We start from the raw sequence: 18,297 nt of genomic DNA, 5'->3' as shown, positions 1-18,297 counted from the left end.
GTAACTTTTGTTCCAAATGGTTTTCAAGAGTCTTTCATGGCTTGCCAAGCAGAACTCAGCATGCTAAACTAGTTATATATAGTATTTGCATTGAAATCTTAAATCAATTTTATCATCAGCTTTCAGTGATATTTTATTGCTTCTTTCTGCAGCTCTCACTGAAATAAGGCTAATTTTCAACTTTGTTCAAATGTGCTGTAACTTTTGTTCCAAATGGTTTTCAAGAGTCTTTCATGGCTTGCCAAGCAGAACTCAGCATGCTAAACTAGTTATATATAGTATTTGCATTGAAATCTTAAATCAATTTTATCATCATCTTTCAGTGATATTTTATTGCTTCTTTCTGCAGCTCTCACTGAAATAAGGCAAATTTTCAACTTTGTTCAAATGTGCTGTAACTTTTGTTCCAAATGGTTTTCAAGAGTCTTTCATGGCTTGCCAAGCAGAACTCAGCATGCTAAACTAGTTATATATAGTATTTGCATTGAAATCTTAAGTCAATTTTATCATCAGCTTTCAGTGAAATTTTATTGCTTCTTTCTGCAGCTCTCACTGAAATAAGGCTAATTTTCAACTTTGTTCAAATGTGCTGTAACTTTTGTTCCAAATGGTTTTCAAGAGTCTTTCATGGCTTGCCAAGCAGAACTCAGCATGCTAAACTAGGTATATATAGTATTTGCATTGAAATCTTAAGTCAATTTTATCATCAGCTTTCAGTGAAATTTTATTGCTTCTTTCTGCAGATCTCACTGAAATAAGGCTAATTTTCAACTTTGTTCAAATGTGCTATAACTTTTGTTCCAAATGGTTTTCAAGAGTCTTTCATGGATTGCCAAGCAGAACTCAGCATGCTAAACTAGTTATATATAGTATTTGCATTGTAATCTTAAGTCAATTTTATCATCAGCTTTCAGTGAAATTTTATTGCTTCTTTCTGCAGCTCTCACTGAAATAAGGCTAATTTTCAACTTTGTTCAAATGTGCTGTAACTTTTGTTCCAAATGGTTTTTAAGAGTCTTTCATGGCTTGCCAAGCAGAACTCAGCATGCTAAACTAGTTATATATAGTATTTGCATTGAAATATTAAGCACATTTTATCATCAGCTTTCAGTGAAATTTTATTGCTTCTTTCTGCAGCTCTCACTGAAATAAGGCTAATTTTCAACTTTGTTCAAATGTGCTGTAACTTTTGTTCCAAATGGTTTTCAAGAGTCTTTCATGGCTTGCCAAGCAGAACTCAGCATGCTAAACTAGTTATATATAGTATTTGCATTGAAATCTTAAGTCAATTTTATCATCAGCTTTCAGTGAAATTTTATTGCTTCTTTCTGCAGCTCTCACTGAAATAAGGCTAATTTTCAACTTTGTTCAAATGTGCTGTAACTTTTGTTCCAAACGGTTTTCAAGAGTCTTTCATGGCTTGCCAAGCAGAACTCAGCATGCTAAACTAGTTATATATAGTATTTGCATTGAAATCTTAAGTCAATTTTATCATCAGCTTTCAGTGAAATTTTATTGCTTCTTTCTGCAGCTCTCACTGAAATAAGGCTAATTTGCAACTTTGTTCAAATGTGCTGTAACTTTTGTTCCAAATGGTTTTTAAGAGTCTTTCATGGCTTGCCAAGCAGAACTCAGCATGCTAAACTAGTTATATATAGTATTTGCATTGAAATATTAAGCACATTTTATCATCAGCTTTCAGTGAAATTGTATTGCTTCTTTCTGCAGCTCTCACTGAAATAAGGCTAATTTTCAACTTTGTTCAAATGTGCTGTAACTTTTGTTCTAAATGGTTTTCAAGAGTCTTTCATGGCTTGCCAAGCAGAACTCAGCATGCTAAACTAGTTATATATAGTATTTGCATTGAAATATTAAGTCAATTTTATCATCAGCTTTCAGTGAAATTTTATTGCTTCTTTCTGCAGCTCTCAATGAAATAAGGCTAATTTTCAACTTTGTTCAAATGTGCTGTAACTTTTGTTCCAAATGGTTTTCAAGAGTCTTTCATGGCTTGCCAAGCAGAACTCAGCATGCTAAACTAGTTATATATAGTATTTGCATTGAAATCTTAAATCAATTTTATCATCATCTTTCAGTGATATTTTATTGCTTCTTTCTGCAGCTCTCACTGAAATAAGGCTAATTTTCAACTTTGTTCAAATGTGCTGTAACTTTTGTTCCAAACGGTTTTCAAGAGTCTTTCATGGCTTGCCAAGCATAACTCAGCATGCTAAACTAGTTATATATAGTATTTGCATTGAAATCTTAAGTCAATTTTATCATCAGCTTTCAGTGAAATTTTATTGCTTCTTTCTGCAGCTCTCACTGAAATAAGGCTAATTTGCAACTTTGTTCAAATGTGCTGTAACTTTTGTTCCAAATGGTTTTTAAGAGTCTTTCATGGCTTGCCAAGCAGAACTCAGCATGCTAAACTAGTTATATATAGTATTTGCATTGAAATATTAAGCACATTTTATCATCAGCTTTCAGTGAAATTGTATTGCTTCTTTCTGCAGCTCTCACTGAAATAAGGCTAATTTTCAACTTTGTTCAAATGTGCTGTAACTTTTGTTCCAAATGGTTTTCAAGAGTCTTTCATGGCTTGCCAAGCAGAACTCAGCATGCTAAACTAGTTATATATAGTATTTGCATTGAAATCTTAAATCAATTTTATCATCAGCTTTCAGTGATATTTTATTGCTTCTTTCTGCAGCTCTCACTGAAATAAGGCTAATTTTCAACTTTGTTCAAATGTGCTGTAACTTTTGTTCCAAATGGTTTTCAAGAGTCTTTCATGGCTTGCCAAGCAGAACTCAGCATGCTAAACTAGTTATATATAGTATTTGCATTGAAATATTAAGTCAATTTTATCATCAGCTTTCAGTGAAATTTTATTGCTTCTTTCTGCAGCTCTCACTGAAATAAGGCTAATTTTCAACTTTGTTCAAATGTGCTGTAACTTTTGTTCCAAATGGTTTTCAAGAGTCTTTCATGGCTTGCCAAGCAGAACTCAGCATGCTAAACTAGTTATATATAGTATTTGCATTGAAATCTTAAATCAATTTTATCATCAGCTTTCAGTGATATTTTAATGCTTCTTTCTGCAGCTCTCACTGAAATAAGGCAAATTTTCAACTTTGTTCAAATGTGCTGTAACTTTTGTTCCAAATGGTTTTCAAGAGTCTTTCATGGCTTGCCAAGCAGAACTCAGCATGCTAAACTAGTTATATATAGTATTTGCATTGAAATCTTAAATCAATTTTATCATCAGCTTTCAGTGATATTTTATTGCTTCTTTCTGCAGCTCTCACTGAAATAAGGCTAATTTTCAACTTTGTTCAAATGTGCTGTAACTTTTGTTCCAAATGGTTTTCAAGAGTCTTTCATGGCTTGCCAAGCAGAACTCAGCATGCTAAACTAGTTATATATAGTATTTGCATTGAAATCTTAAATCAATTTTATCATCATCTTTCAGTGATATTTTATTGCTTCTTTCTGCAGCTCTCACTGAAATAAGGCAAATTTTCAACTTTGTTCAAATGTGCTGTAACTTTTGTTCCAAATGGTTTTCAAGAGTCTTTCATGGCTTGCCAAGCAGAACTCAGCATGCTAAACTAGTTATATATAGTATTTGCATTGAAATCTTAAGTCAATTTTATCATCAGCTTTCAGTGAAATTTTATTGCTTCTTTCTGCAGCTCTCACTGAAATAAGGCTAATTTTCAACTTTGTTCAAATGTGCTGTAACTTTTGTTCCAAATGGTTTTCAAGAGTCTTTCATGGCTTGCCAAGCAGAACTCAGCATGCTAAACTAGGTATATATAGTATTTGCATTGAAATCTTAAGTCAATTTTATCATCAGCTTTCAGTGAAATTTTATTGCTTCTTTCTGCAGATCTCACTGAAATAAGGCTAATTTTCAACTTTGTTCAAATGTGCTATAACTTTTGTTCCAAATGGTTTTCAAGAGTCTTTCATGGATTGCCAAGCAGAACTCAGCATGCTAAACTAGTTATATATAGTATTTGCATTGAAATCTTAAGTCAATTTTATCATCAGCTTTCAGTGAAATTTTATTGCTTCTTTCTGCAGCTCTCACTGAAATAAGGCTAATTTTCAACTTTGTTCAAATGTGCTGTAACTTTTGTTCCAAATGGTTTTTAAGAGTCTTTCATGGCATGCCAAGCAGAACTCAGCATGCTAAACTAGTTATATATAGTATTTGCATTGAAATATTAAGCACATTTTATCATCAGCTTTCAGTGAAATTTTATTGCTTCTTTCTGCAGCTCTCACTGAAATAAGGCTAATTTTCAACTTTGTTCAAATGTGCTGTAACTTTTGTTCCAAATGGTTTTCAAGAGTCTTTCATGGCTTGCCAAGCAGAACTCAGCATGCTAAACTAGTTATATATAGTATTTGCATTGAAATCTTAAGTCAATTTTATCATCAGCTTTCAGTGAAATTGTATTGCTTCTTTCTGCAGCTCTCACTGAAATAAGGCTAATTTTCAACTTTGTTCAAATGTGCTGTAACTTTTGTTCCAAACGGTTTTCAAGAGTCTTTCATGGCTTGCCAAGCAGAACTCAGCATGCTAAACTAGTTATATATAGTATTTGCATTGAAATCTTAAGTCAATTTTATCATCAGCTTTCAGTGAAATTTTATTGCTTCTTTCTGCAGCTCTCACTGAAATAAGGCTAATTTGCAACTTTGTTCAAATGTGCTGTAACTTTTGTTCCAAATGGTTTTTAAGAGTCTTTCATGGCTTGCCAAGCAGAACTCAGCATGCTAAACTAGTTATATATAGTATTTGCATTGAAATATTAAGCACATTTTATCATCAGCTTTCAGTGAAATTGTATTGCTTCTTTCTGCAGCTCTCACTGAAATAAGGCTAATTTTCAACTTTGTTCAAATGTGCTGTAACTTTTGTTCCAAATGGTTTTCAAGAGTCTTTCATGGCTTGCCAAGCAGAACTCAGCATGCTAAACTAGTTATATATAGTATTTGCATTGAAATCTTAAGTCAATTTTATCATCAGCTTTCAGTGAAATTGTATTGCTTCTTTCTGCAGCTCTCACTGAATAAAGGCTAATTTTCAACTTTGTTCAAATGTGCTGTAACTTTTGTTCCAAATGGTTTTCAAGAGTCTTTCATGGCTTGCCAAGCAGAACTAAGCATGCTAAACTAGTTATATATAGTATTTGCATTGAAATCTTAAGTCAATTTTATCATCAGCTTTCAGTGAAATTGAAACACTTGTACACTTGTACATAGTGTTTGTATTGAAATATTAAGAACATTTTGGAAGCAGTTTTCATTTGCCTTTGAAAAAAAAAAAGTTCCCCACAACATTTATCTCAAAAAAATTCTTCCTTCAGAAGAAAAAAATTCGTAAAAAAAATTCTTTCTATGTTAAAAAAAATCTTCCTCTCAAAATATAATCTTCCACCAAAAAGAAAAATGTTGCCCAAACTTTTTTTCCAAATGGTTTTCTAGAGTCTTACACAGCTTGCCAAGCTGAACTCAGGATGCCAAACATTGCAATAAGAAGAACATTTCGGTAGCAGTTTTCATATGCCATTGAAAAAAAAAAGTTCCCCACAAGAGTCACCTCAAAAAAATTCTTCCTTCAGAAAAAAAAAATCGTAAAAAAATTCTTCCTATGTTAAAAAAAATGTTCCTCTCAAAATATAATCTTCCACCAAAAAGAAAAATTTTGCCCAAACTTTTTATCCAAATGGTTTTCAAGAGTGTTTCACAGCTTAGCAAGCTGAACTCAGGATGCCAAACATTGCAATAAGAAGAACGTTTCGGTAGCAGTTTTCATATGCCATTGAAAAAAAAAAAAGTTCACCACAAAAGTCACCTCAAAAAAATTCTTCCTTCAGAAAAAAGAAATTGTAAAAAATGTCTTCCTATGTTAAAAAAATCTTCCTCTCAAAATATAATCTTCCACCAAAAAGAAAAATTTTGCCCAAACTTTTTTTCCAAATGGTTTTCAAGAGTCTTTCACAGATTGCCAAGCTGAACTCAGGATGCCAAACAAGTTGTACATAGTGTTTGTATTGAAATATTAAGAACACATATGCCATTGAAAAGAAAAAAGTTCCCCACAACAGTCACCTCAAAAAAATTCTTCCTTCAGAAAAAAAAAATCGTAAAAAAATTCTTCCTATGTTAAAAAAAATCTTCCTCTCAAAATGTAATCTTCCACCAAAAAGAAAAATTTTGCCAAAACTTTTTTTCCAAATGGTTTTCAAGAGTCTTTCACAGATTGCCAAGCTGAACTCAGGATGCCAAACAAGTTGTACATAGTGTTTGTATTGAAATATTAAGAACACATATGCCATTGAAAAGAAAAAAGTTCCCCACAACAGTCGCCTCAAAAAAATTCATCCTTGAGAAAAAAAAAAATTCGTAAAAAAAATTCTTCCTATGTTAAAAAAAATCTTCCTCTCAAAATATAATCTTCCACCAAAAAGAAAAATTTTGCTCAAACTTTTTTTCCAAAAGGTTTTCAAGAGTCTTTCACAGCTTTCCAAGCTGAACTCAGGATGCCAAACAAGTTGTACATAGTGTTTGTATTGAAATATTAAGAACATTTTGGAAGCAGTTTTCATTTGCCTTTGAAAAAAAAAAAGTTCCCTATAACAGTCACATCAAAAAAATTCTTCCTTCAGAAAAAAAAATCGTAAAAAAATTCTTCCTATGTTAAAAAAATGTTCCTCTCAAAATATAGTATTCCACCAAAAAGAAAAATTTCCTCTAACTTTTTTTCCAAATGGTTTTCAAGAGTCTTTCACAGCTTGCCAAGCTGAACTCTGGATGCCAAACAAGTTGTACATAGTGTTTGTATTGAAATATTAAGAACAAATATGCCATTGAAAAAAAAAAGTTCCCCACAACAGTCACCTCAAAAAAATTCTTCCTTCAGAAAAAAAAAATTGTAAAAAAATTCTTCCTATGTCAAAAAAAATCTTCCTCTCAAAATGTAATCTTCCACCAAAAAGAAAAATTTTGCTCAAAATTTTTTTCCAAATGGTTTTCAAGTCTTTCACAGATTGCCAAGCTGAACTCAGGATGCCAAACAAGTTGTACATAGTGTTTGTATTGAAATATTAAGAAAACATATGCCATTGAAAAGAAAAAAGTTCCCCACAACAGTCACCTCAAAAAAATTCTTCCTTCAGAAAAAAAAAAATTCGTAAAAAGATTCTTCATATGTTAAAAAAAATCTTCATCTCAAAATATAATCTTCCACCAAAAAGAAAAATGTTGCTATAATTTTTTTTCCAAATGGTTTTCTAGAGTCTTTCACAGCTTGCCAAGCTGAACTCAGGATGCCAAACATTGCAATAAGAAGAACATTTCGGTAGCAGTTTTCATATGCCATTGAAAAAAAAAAAAAGTTCACCACAAAAGTCGCCTCAAAAAAATTCATCCTTGAGAAAAAAAAAAATTCGTAAAAAAAATTCTTCCTATGTTAAAAAAAATCTTCCTCTCAAAATATAATCTTCCACCAAAAAGAAAAATTTTGCTCAAACTTTTTTTCCAAAAGGTTTTCAAGAGTCTTTCACAGCTTTCCAAGCTGAACTCAGGATGCCAAACAAGTTGTACATAGTGTTTGTATTGAAATATTAAGAACATTTTGGAAGCAGTTTTCATTTGCCTTTGAAAAAAAAAAAGTTCCCTATAACAGTCACATCAAAAAAATTCTTCCTTCAGAAAAAAAAATCGTAAAAAAATTCTTCCTATGTTAAAAAAATGTTCCTCTCAAAATATAGTATTCCACCAAAAAGAAAAATTTCCTCTAACTTTTTTTCCAAATGGTTTTCAAGAGTCTTTCACAGCTTGCCAAGCTGAACTCTGGATGCCAAACAAGTTGTACATAGTGTTTGTATTGAAATATTAAGAACAAATATGCCATTGAAAAAAAAAAGTTCCCCACAACAGTCACCTCAAAAAAATTCTTCCTTCAGAAAAAAAAAATTGTAAAAAAATTCTTCCTATGTCAAAAAAAATCTTCCTCTCAAAATGTAATCTTCCACCAAAAAGAAAAATTTTGCTCAAAATTTTTTTCCAAATGGTTTTCAAGTCTTTCACAGATTGCCAAGCTGAACTCAGGATGCCAAACAAGTTGTACATAGTGTTTGTATTGAAATATTAAGAAAACATATGCCATTGAAAAGAAAAAAGTTCCCCACAACAGTCACCTCAAAAAAATTCTTCCTTCAGAAAAAAAAAAATTCGTAAAAAGATTCTTCATATGTTAAAAAAAATCTTCATCTCAAAATATAATCTTCCACCAAAAAGAAAAATGTTGCTATAATTTTTTTTCCAAATGGTTTTCTAGAGTCTTTCACAGCTTGCCAAGCTGAACTCAGGATGCCAAACATTGCAATAAGAAGAACATTTCGGTAGCAGTTTTCATATGCCATTGAAAAAAAAAAAAAGTTCACCACAAAAGTCACCTCAAAAAAATTCTTCCTTCAGAAAAAAAAAAATCGTAAAAAAATTCTTCTTATGTTAAAAAAAATCTTCCTCTCAAAATATAATCTTCCACCAAAAAGAAAAATGTTGCTAAAACTTTTTTTCCAAATGGTTTTCAAGAGTATTTCACAGCTTGCCAAGCTGAACTCAGGATTCCAAACATTGCAATAAGAAGAACATTTCGGCAGCAGTTTTCATATGCCATTGAAAAAAAAAAGTTCCCCACAACAGTCACCTCAAAAAAATTCTTCTTTCAGAAAAAAAAAAATTCGTAAAAAAAATTCTTCCTATGTTAAAAAAAATCTTCCTCTCAAAATATAATCTTCCACCAAAAAAGGAAAATTTTGCCCAAACTTTTTTTCCAAATGGTTTTCAAGAGTGTTTCAAAGCTTGCCAAGCTGAACTCAGGATGCCAAACATTGCAATAAGAAGAACATTTCGGTAGCAGTTTTCATATGCCATTGAAAAAAAAAAAGTTCACCACAACAGTCACCTTAAAAAAATTCTTCCTTCAGAAAAAATAAATCGTTAAAAAACTCTTCCTATGTTAAAAAAATCTTCCTCTCAAAATATAATCTTCCACCAAAAAGAAAAATTTTGCCCAAACTTTTTTTCCAAATGGTTTTCAAGAGTCTTTCACAGATTGCCAAGCTGAACTCAGGATGCCAAACAAGTTGTACATAGTGTTTGTATTGAAATATTAAGAACACATATGCCATTGAAAAGAAAAAAGTTCCCCACAACAGTCACCTCAAAAAAATTCATCCTTGAGAAAAAAAAAATTTGTAAAAAAAATTCTTCCTATGTTAAAAAAAATCTTCCTCTCAAAATATAATCTTCCACCAAAAAGAAAAATTTTGCTCAAACTTTTTTTCCAAATGGTTTTCAAGAGTCTTTCACAGCTTTCCAAGCTGAACTCAGGATGCCAAACAAGTTGTACATAGTGTTTGTATTGAAATATTAAGAACATTTTGGAAGCAGTTTTCATTTGCCTTTGAAAAAAAAAAAGTTCCCTATAACAGTCACATCAAAAAAATTCTGCCTTCAGAAAAAAAAAATCGTAAAAAAATTCTTCCTATGTTAAAAAAATCTTCCTCTCAAAATATAGTATTCCACCAAAAAGAAAAATTTCCTTTAACTTTTTTTCCAAATGGTTTTCAAGAGTATTTCACAGCTTGCCAAGCTGAACTCTGGATGCCAAACAAGTTGTACATAGTGTTTGTATTGAAATATTAAGAACAAATATGCCATTGAAAAAAAAAAAGTTCCCCACAACAGTCACCTCAAAAAAATTCTTCCTTCAGAAAAAAAAAATCGTAAAAAAATTCTTCCTATGTTAAAAAAATCTTCCTCTCAAAATGTAATCTTCCACCAAAAAGAAAGATTTTGCTCAAACTTTTTTTCCAAATGGTTTTCAAGAGTGTTTCACAGCTTGCCAAGCTGAACTCAGGATGCCAAACATTGCAATAAGAAGAACATTACGGTAGCAGTTTTCATATGCCATTGAAAAAAAAAAAGTTCACCACAACAGTCACCTCAAAAAAATTCTTCCTTCAGACAAAAAAAATCGTAAAAAAATTCTTCCTATGTTAAAAAAAATTTTCCTCTCAAAATATAATCTTCCACCAAAAAGGAAAATTTTGCCCAAACTTTTTTTCCAAATGGTTTTCAAGAGTGTTTCACAGCTTGCCAAGCTGAACTCAGGATGCCAAACATTGCAATAAGAAGAACGTTTCGGTAGCAGTTTTCATATGCCATTGAAAAAAAAAAGTTCCCCACAACAGTCACCTCAAAAAAATTCTTCCTTCAGACAAAAAAAATCGTAAAAAAATTCTTCCTATGTTAAAAAAAATTTTCCTCTCAAAATATAATCTTCCACCAAAAAGGAAAATTTTGCCCAAACTTTTTTTCCAAATGGTTTTCAAGAGTGTTTCACAGCTTGCCAAGCTGAACTCAGGATGCCAAACATTGCAATAAGAAGAACGTTTCGGTAGCAGTTTTCATATGCCATTGAAAAAAAAAAGTTCCCCACAACAGTCACCTCAAAAAAATTCTTCCTATGTTAAAAAAAATCTTCGTCTCAAAATATAGTCTTCCACCAAAAAGAAAAATTTTGCTCAAACTTTTTTTCCAAATGGTTTTCAAGAGTATTTCACAGCTTGCCAAGCTGAACTCAGGATTCCAAACAAGTTGTACTTTCAATTATTTGCATTGAAATATAAAGCAGATTTCAGAAGCAGTTTTCATTTGCCTTCAAAAAAAGAATTCCCACTGTCAACCGAAAAAAAATTCTTCCTCCAAAAAAAACCAGTGTCGATAAAAAAAATCTTCCTGTGATAAAAGAAATCTTCCTCTCAAAATATAATCTTCCACCAAAAAGAAAAATTTTGCTCAAACTTTTTTTCAGCTTTCAGTGAAATTTTATTGCTTCTTTCTGCAGCTCTCACTGAAATAAGGCTAATTTTCAACTTTGTTCAAATGTGCTGTAACTTTTGTTCCAAATGGTTTTCAAGAGTCTTTCATGGCTTGCCAAGCAGAACTCAGCATGCTAAACTAGTTATATATAGTATTTGCATTGAAATCTTAAGTCAATTTTATCATCAGCTTTCAGTGAAATTTTATTGCTTCTTTCTGCAGCTCTCACTGAAATAAGGCTAATTTTCAACTTTGTTCAAATGTGCTGTAACTTTTGTTCCAAATGGTTTTCAAGAGTCTTTCATGGCTTGCCAAGCAGAACTCAGCATGCTAAACTAGTTATATATAGTATTTGCATTGAAATCTTAAGTCAATTTTATCATCAGCTTTCAGTGAAATTTTATTGCTTCTTTCTGCAGCTCTCACTGAAATAAGGCTAATTTTCAACTTTGTTCAAATGTGCTGTAACTCTTGTTCCAAATGGTTTTCAAGAGTCTTTCATGGCTTGCCAAGCAGAACTCAGCATGCTAAACTAGTTATATATAGTATTTGCATTGAAATATTAAGTCAATTTTATCATCAGCTTTCAGTGAAATTTTATTGCTTCTTTCTGCAGCTCTCACTGAAATAAGGCTAATTTTCAACTTTGTTCAAATGTGCTGTAACTTTTGTTCCAAATGGTTTTCAAGAGTCTTTCATGGCTTGCCAAGCAGAACTCAGCATGCTAAACTAGTTATATATAGTATTTGCATTGAAATATTAAGTCAATTTTATCATCAGCTTTCAGTGAAATTTTATTGCTTCTTTCTGCAGCTCTCACTGAAATAAGGCTAATTTTCAACTTTGTTCAAATGTGCTGTAACTTTTGTTCCAAATGGTTTTCAAGAGTCTTTCATGGCTTGCCAAGCAGAACTCAGCATGCTAAACTAGTTATATATAGTATTTGCATTGAAATATTAAGTCAATTTTATCATCAGCTCTCAGTGAAATTTTATTGCTTCTTTCTGCAGCTCTCACTGAAATAAGGCTAATTTTCAACTTTGTTCAAATGTGCTGTAACTTTTGTTCCAAATGGTTTTCAAGAGTCTTTCATGGCTTGCCAAGCAGAACTCAGCATGCTAAACTAGTTATATATAGTATTTGCATTGAAATATTAAGTCAATTTTATCATCAGCTTTCAGTGAAATTTTATTGCTTCTTTCTGCAGCTCTCACTGAAATAAGGCTAATTTTCAACTTTGTTCAAATGTGCTGTAACTTTTGTTCCAAATGGTTTTCAAGAGTCTTTCATGGCTTGCCAAGCAGAACTCAGCATGCTAAACTAGTTATATATAGTATTTGCATTGAAATATTAAGTCAATTTTATCATCAGCTCTCAGTGAAATTTTATTGCTTCTTTCTGCAGCTCTCACTGAAATAAGGCTAATTTTCAACTTTGTTCAAATGTGCTGTAACTTTTGTTCCAAATGGTTTTCAAGAGTCTTTCATGGCTTGCCAAGCAGAACTCAGCATGCTAAACTAGTTATATATAGTATTTGCATTGAAATATTAAGTCAATTTTATCATCAGCTTTCAGTGAAATTTTATTGCTTCTTTCTGCAGCTCTCACTGAAATAAGGCTAATTTTCAACTTTGTTCAAATGTGCTGTAACTTTTGTTCCAAATGGTTTTCAAGAGTCTTTCATGGCTTGCCAAGCAGAACTCAGCATGCTAAACTAGTTATATATAGTATTTGCATTGAAATATTAAGTCAATTTTATCATCAGCTTTCAGTGAAATTTTATTGCTTCTTTCTGCAGCTCTCACTGAAATAAGGCTAATTTTCAACTTTGTTCAAATGTGCTGTAACTTTTGTTCCAAATGGTTTTCAAGAGTCTTTCATGGCTTGCCAAGCAGAACTCAGCATGCTAAACTAGTTATATATAGTATTTGCATTGAAATATTAAGTCAATTTTATCATCAGCTTTCAGTGAAATTTTATTGCTTCTTTCTGCAGCTCTCACTGAAATAAGGCTAATTTTCAACTTTGTTCAAATGTGCTGTAACTTTTGTTCCAAATGGTTTTCAAGAGTCTTTCATGGCTTGCCAAGCAGAACTCAGCATGCTAAACTAGTTATATATAGTATTTGCATTGAAATATTAAGTCAATTTTATCATCAGCTCTCAGTTAAATTTTATTGCTTCTTTCTGCAGCTCTCACTGAAATAAGGCTAATTTTCAACTTTGTTCAAATGTGCTGTAACTTTTGTTCCAAATGGTTTTCAAGAGTCTTTCATGGCTTGCCAAGCAGAACTCAGCATGCTAAACTAGTTATATATAGTATTTGCATTGAAATATTAAGTCAATTTTATCATCAGCTTTCAGTGAAATTTTATTGCTTCTTTCTGCAGCTCTCACTGAAATAAGGCTAATTTTCAACTTTGTTCAAATGTGCTGTAACTTTTGTTCCAAATGGTTTTCAAGAGTCTTTCATGGCTTGCCAAGCAGAACTCAGCATGCTAAACTAGTTATATATAGTATTTGCATTGAAATATTAAGTCAATTTTATCATCAGCTTTCAGTGAAATTTTATTGCTTCTTTCTGCAGCTCTCACTGAAATAAGGCTAATTTTCAACTTTGTTCAAATGTGCTGTAACTTTTGTTCCAAATGGTTTTCAAGAGTCTTTCATGGCTTGCCAAGCAGAACTCAGCATGCTAAACTAGTTATATATAGTATTTGCATTGAAATATTAAGTCAATTTTATCATCAGCTTTCAGTGAAATTTTATTGCTTCTTTCTGCAGCTCTCACTGAAATAAGGCTAATTTTCAACTTTGTTCAAATGTGCTGTAACTTTTGTTCCAAATGGTTTTCAAGAGTCTTTCATGGCTTGCCAAGCAGAACTCAGCATGCTAAACTAGTTATATATAGTATTTGCATTGAAATATTAAGTCAATTTTATCATCAGCTCTCAGTGAAATTTTATTGCTTCTTTCTTTAGCTCTCACTGAAATAAGGCTAATTTTCAACTTTGTTCAAATGTGCTGTAACTTTTGTTCCAAATGGTTTTCAAGAGTCTTTCATGGCTTGCCAAGCAGAACTCAGCATGCTAAACTAGTTATATATAGTATTTGCATTGAAATATTAAGTCAATTTTATCATCAGCTTTCAGTGAAATTTTATTGCTTCTTTCTGCAGCTCTCACTGAAATAAGGCTAATTTTCAATTTTGTTCAAATGTGCTGTAACTTTTGTTCCAAATGGTTTTCAAGAGTCTTTCATGGCTTGCCAAGCAGAACTCAGCATGCTAAACTAGTTATATATAGTATTTGCATTGAAATATTAAGTCAATTTTATCATCAGCTTTCAGTGAAATTTTATTGCTTCTTTCTGCAGCTCTCACTGAAATAAGGCTAATTTTCAACTTTGTTCAAATGTGCTGTAACTTTTGTTCCAAATGGTTTTCAAGAGTCTTTCATGGCTTGCCAAGCAGAACTCAGCATGCTAAACTAGTTATATATAGTATTTGCATTGAAATATTAAGTCAATTTTATCATCAGCTTTCAGTGAAATTTTATTGCTTCTTTCTGCAGCTCTCACTGAAATAAGGCTAATTTTCAACTTTGTTCAAATGTGCTGTAACTTTTGTTCCAAATGGTTTTCAAGAGTCTTTCATGGCTTGCCAAGCAGAACTCAGCATGCTAAACTAGTTATATATAGTATTTGCATTGAAATATTAAGTCAATTTTATCATCAGCTTTCAGTGAAATTTTATTGCTTCTTTCTGCAGCTCTCACTGAAATAAGGCTAATTTTCAATTTTGTTCAAATGTGCTGTAACTTTTGTTCCAAATGGTTTTCAAGAGTCTTTCATGGCTTGCCAAGCAGAACTCAGCATGCTAAACTAGTTATATATAGTATTTGCATTGAAATATTAAGTCAATTTTATCATCAGCTTTCAGTAAAATTTTATTGCTTCTTTCTGCAGCTCTCACTGAAATAAGGCTAATTTTCAACTTTGTTCAAATGTGCTGTAACTTTTGTTCCAAATGGTTTTCAAGAGTCTTTCATGGCTTGCCAAGCAGAACTCAGCATGCTAAACTAGTTATATATAGTATTTGCATTGAAATCTTAGGTCAATTTTATCATCAGCTTTCAGTGAAATTGAAACACTTGTACACTTGTACATAGTGTTTGTATTGAAATATTAAGAACTTTTTGGAAGCAGTTTTCATTTGCCTTTGAAAAAAAAAAGTTCCCCACAACATTCATCTCAAAAAAATTCTTCCTTCAGAAAAAAAAAAATCGTAAAAATATTCTTCCTATGTTAAAAAAAATCTTCCTCTCAAAATGTAATCTTCCACCAAAAAGAAAAATTTTGCCCAAACTTTTTTTCCAAATGGTTTTCAAGAGTCTTTCACAGATTGCCAAGCTGAACTCAGGATGCCAAACAAGTTGTACATAGTGTTTGTATTGAAATATTAAGAACACATATGCCATTGAAAAGAAAAAAGTTCCCCACAACAGTCACCTCAAAAAAATTCATCCTTGAGAAAAAAAAAATTCGTAAAAAAAATTCTTCCTTTGTTAAAAAAAATCTTCCTCTCAAAATATAATCTTCCATCAAAAAGAAAAATTTTGCTCAAACTTTTTTTCCAAATGGTTTTCAAGAGTCTTTCACAGCTTTCCAAGCTGAACTCAGGATGCCAAACAAGTTGTACATAGTGTTTGTATTGAAATATTAAGAACATTTTGGAAGCAGTTTTCATTTGCCTTTGAAAAAAAAAAAGTTCCCTACAACAGTCACATCAAAAAAATTCTTCCTTCAGAAAAAAAAAATCGTAAAAAAATTCTTCCTATGTTAAAAAAATGTTCCTCTCAAAATATAGTATTCCACCAAAAAGAAAAATTTCCTCTAACTTTTTTTCCAAATGGTTTTCAAGAGTCTTTCACAGCTTGCCAAGCTGAACTCTGGATGCCAAACAAGTTGTACATAGTGTTTGTATTGAAATATTAAGAACAAATATGCCATTGAAAAAAAAAAGTTCCCCACAACAGTCACTTCAAAAAAATTCTTCCTTCAGAAAAAAAAAATCGTAAAAAAATTCTTCCTATGTTAAAAAAAATCTTCCTCTCAAAATGTAATCTTCCACAAAAAAGAACAATTTTGCCCAAACTTTTTTTCCAAATGGTTTTCAAGTCTTTCACAGATTGCCAAGCTGAACTCAGGATGCCAAACAAGTTGTACATAGTGTTTGTATTGAAATATTAAGAAAACATATGCCATTGAAAAGAAAAAAGTTCCCCACAACAGTCACCTCAAAAAAATTCTTCCTTCAGAAAAAAAAAAATTCGTAAAAAAATTCTTCCTATGTTAAAAAAAATCTTCATCTCAAAATATAATCTTCCACCAAAAAGAAAAATTTTGCTCAAATTTTTTTTCCAAATGGTTTTCTAGAGTCTTTCACAGCTTGCCAAGCTGAACTCAGGATGCCAAACATTGCAAAAAAAGAAGAACATTTCGGTAGCAGTTTTCATATGCCATTGAAAAAAAAAAAAGTTCACCACAACAGTCACCTCAAAAAAATTCTTCCTTCAGAAAAAAAAAAATCGTAAAAAAATTCTTCCTATGTTAAAAAAAATCTTCCTCTCAAAATATAATCTTCCACCAAAAAGAAAAATGTTGCTAAAACTTTTTTTCCAAATGGTTTTCAAGAGTATTTCACAGCTTGCCAAGCTGAACTCAGGATTCCAAACATTGCAATAAGAAGAACGTTTCGATAGCAGTTTTCATATGCCATTGAAAAAAAAAAGTTCCCCACAACAGTCACCTCAAAAAAATTCTTCCTTCAGAAAAAAAAAATTCGTAAAAAAATTCTTCCTATGTTAAAAAAAATCTTCATCTCAAAATATAATCTTCCACCAAAAAGGAAAATTTTGCCCAAACTTTTTTTCCAAATGGTTTTCAAGAGTGTTTCACAGCTTGCCAAGCTGAACTCAGGATGCCAAACATTGCAATAAGAAGAACATTTCGGTAGCAGTTTTCATATGCCATTGAAAAAAAAAAAAGTTCACCACAACAGTCATCTCAAAAAAATTCTTCCTTCAGAAAAAAAAAATCGTAAAAAAATTCTTCCTATGTTAAAAAAAAATGTTCCTCTCAAAATATAATCTTCCACCAAAAAGGAAAATTTTGCCCAAACTTTTTTTCCAAATGGTTTTCAAGAGTGTTTCACAGCTTGCCAAGCTGAACTCAGGATGCCAAACATTGCAATAAGAAGAACATTTCGGTAGCAGTTTTCATATGCCATTGAAAAAAAAAAAAGTTCACCACAACAGTCACCTCAAAAAAATTCTTCCTTCAGAAAAAAAAAATCGTAAAAAAATTCTTCCTATGTTAAAAAAAATGTTCCTCTCAAAATATAATCTTCCACCAAAAAGGAAAATTTTGCCCAAACTTTTTTTCCAAATGGTTTTCAAGAGTGTTTCACAGCTTGCCAAGCTGAACTCAGGATGCCAAACATTGCAATAAGAAGAACGTTTCGATAGCAGTTTTCATATGCCATTGAAAAAAAAAGTTCCCCACAACAGTCAACTCAAAAAAATTCTTCTTTCAGAAAAAAAAAATTCGTAAAAAAATTCTTCCTATGTTAAAAAAAATCTTCCTCTCAAAATATAATCTTCCACCAAAAAGGAAAATTTTGCCCAAACTTTTTTTCCAAATGGTTTTCAAGAGTGTTTCACAGCTTGCCAAGCTGAACTCAGGATGCCAAACATTGCAATAAGAAGAACATTTCGGTAGCAGTTTTCATATGCCATTGAAAAAAAAAAAAGTTCACAACAGTCACCTCAAAAAAATTCTTCCTTCAGAAAAAAAAAATCGTAAAAAAATTCTTCCTATGTTAAAAAAAATGTTCCTCTCAAAATATAATCTTCCACCAAAAAGGAAAATTTTGCCCAAACTTTTTTTCCAAATGGTTTTCAAGAGTGTTTCACAGCTTGCCAAGCTGAACTCAGGATGCCAAACATTGCAATAAGAAGAACATTTCGGTAGCAGTTTTAATATGCCATTGAAAAAAAAAAAAGTTCACAACAGTCACCTCAAAAAAATTCTTCCTTCAGAAAAAAAAAGTCGTAAAAAAATTCTTCCTATGTTAAAAAAAATGTTCCTCTCAAAATATAATCTTCCACCAAAAAGGAAAATTTTGCCCAAACTTTTTTTCCAAATGGTTTTCAAGAGTGTTTCACAGCTTGCCAAGCTGAACTCAGGATGCCAAACATTGCAATAAGAAGAACATTTCGGTAGCAGTTTTCATATGCCATTGAAAAAAAAAAAAGTTCACAACAGTCACCTCAAAAAAATTCTTCCTTCAGAAAAAAAAAATCGTAAAAAAATTCTTCCTATGTTA

The sequence above is a fragment of the Ammodytes marinus genome (assembly GCF_949987685.1).
Source record: "Ammodytes marinus genome assembly, chromosome: 5".
Lineage (NCBI taxonomy): Eukaryota > Metazoa > Chordata > Actinopteri > Uranoscopiformes > Ammodytidae > Ammodytes > Ammodytes marinus.
This window is presented reverse-complemented; position numbering follows the sequence as displayed.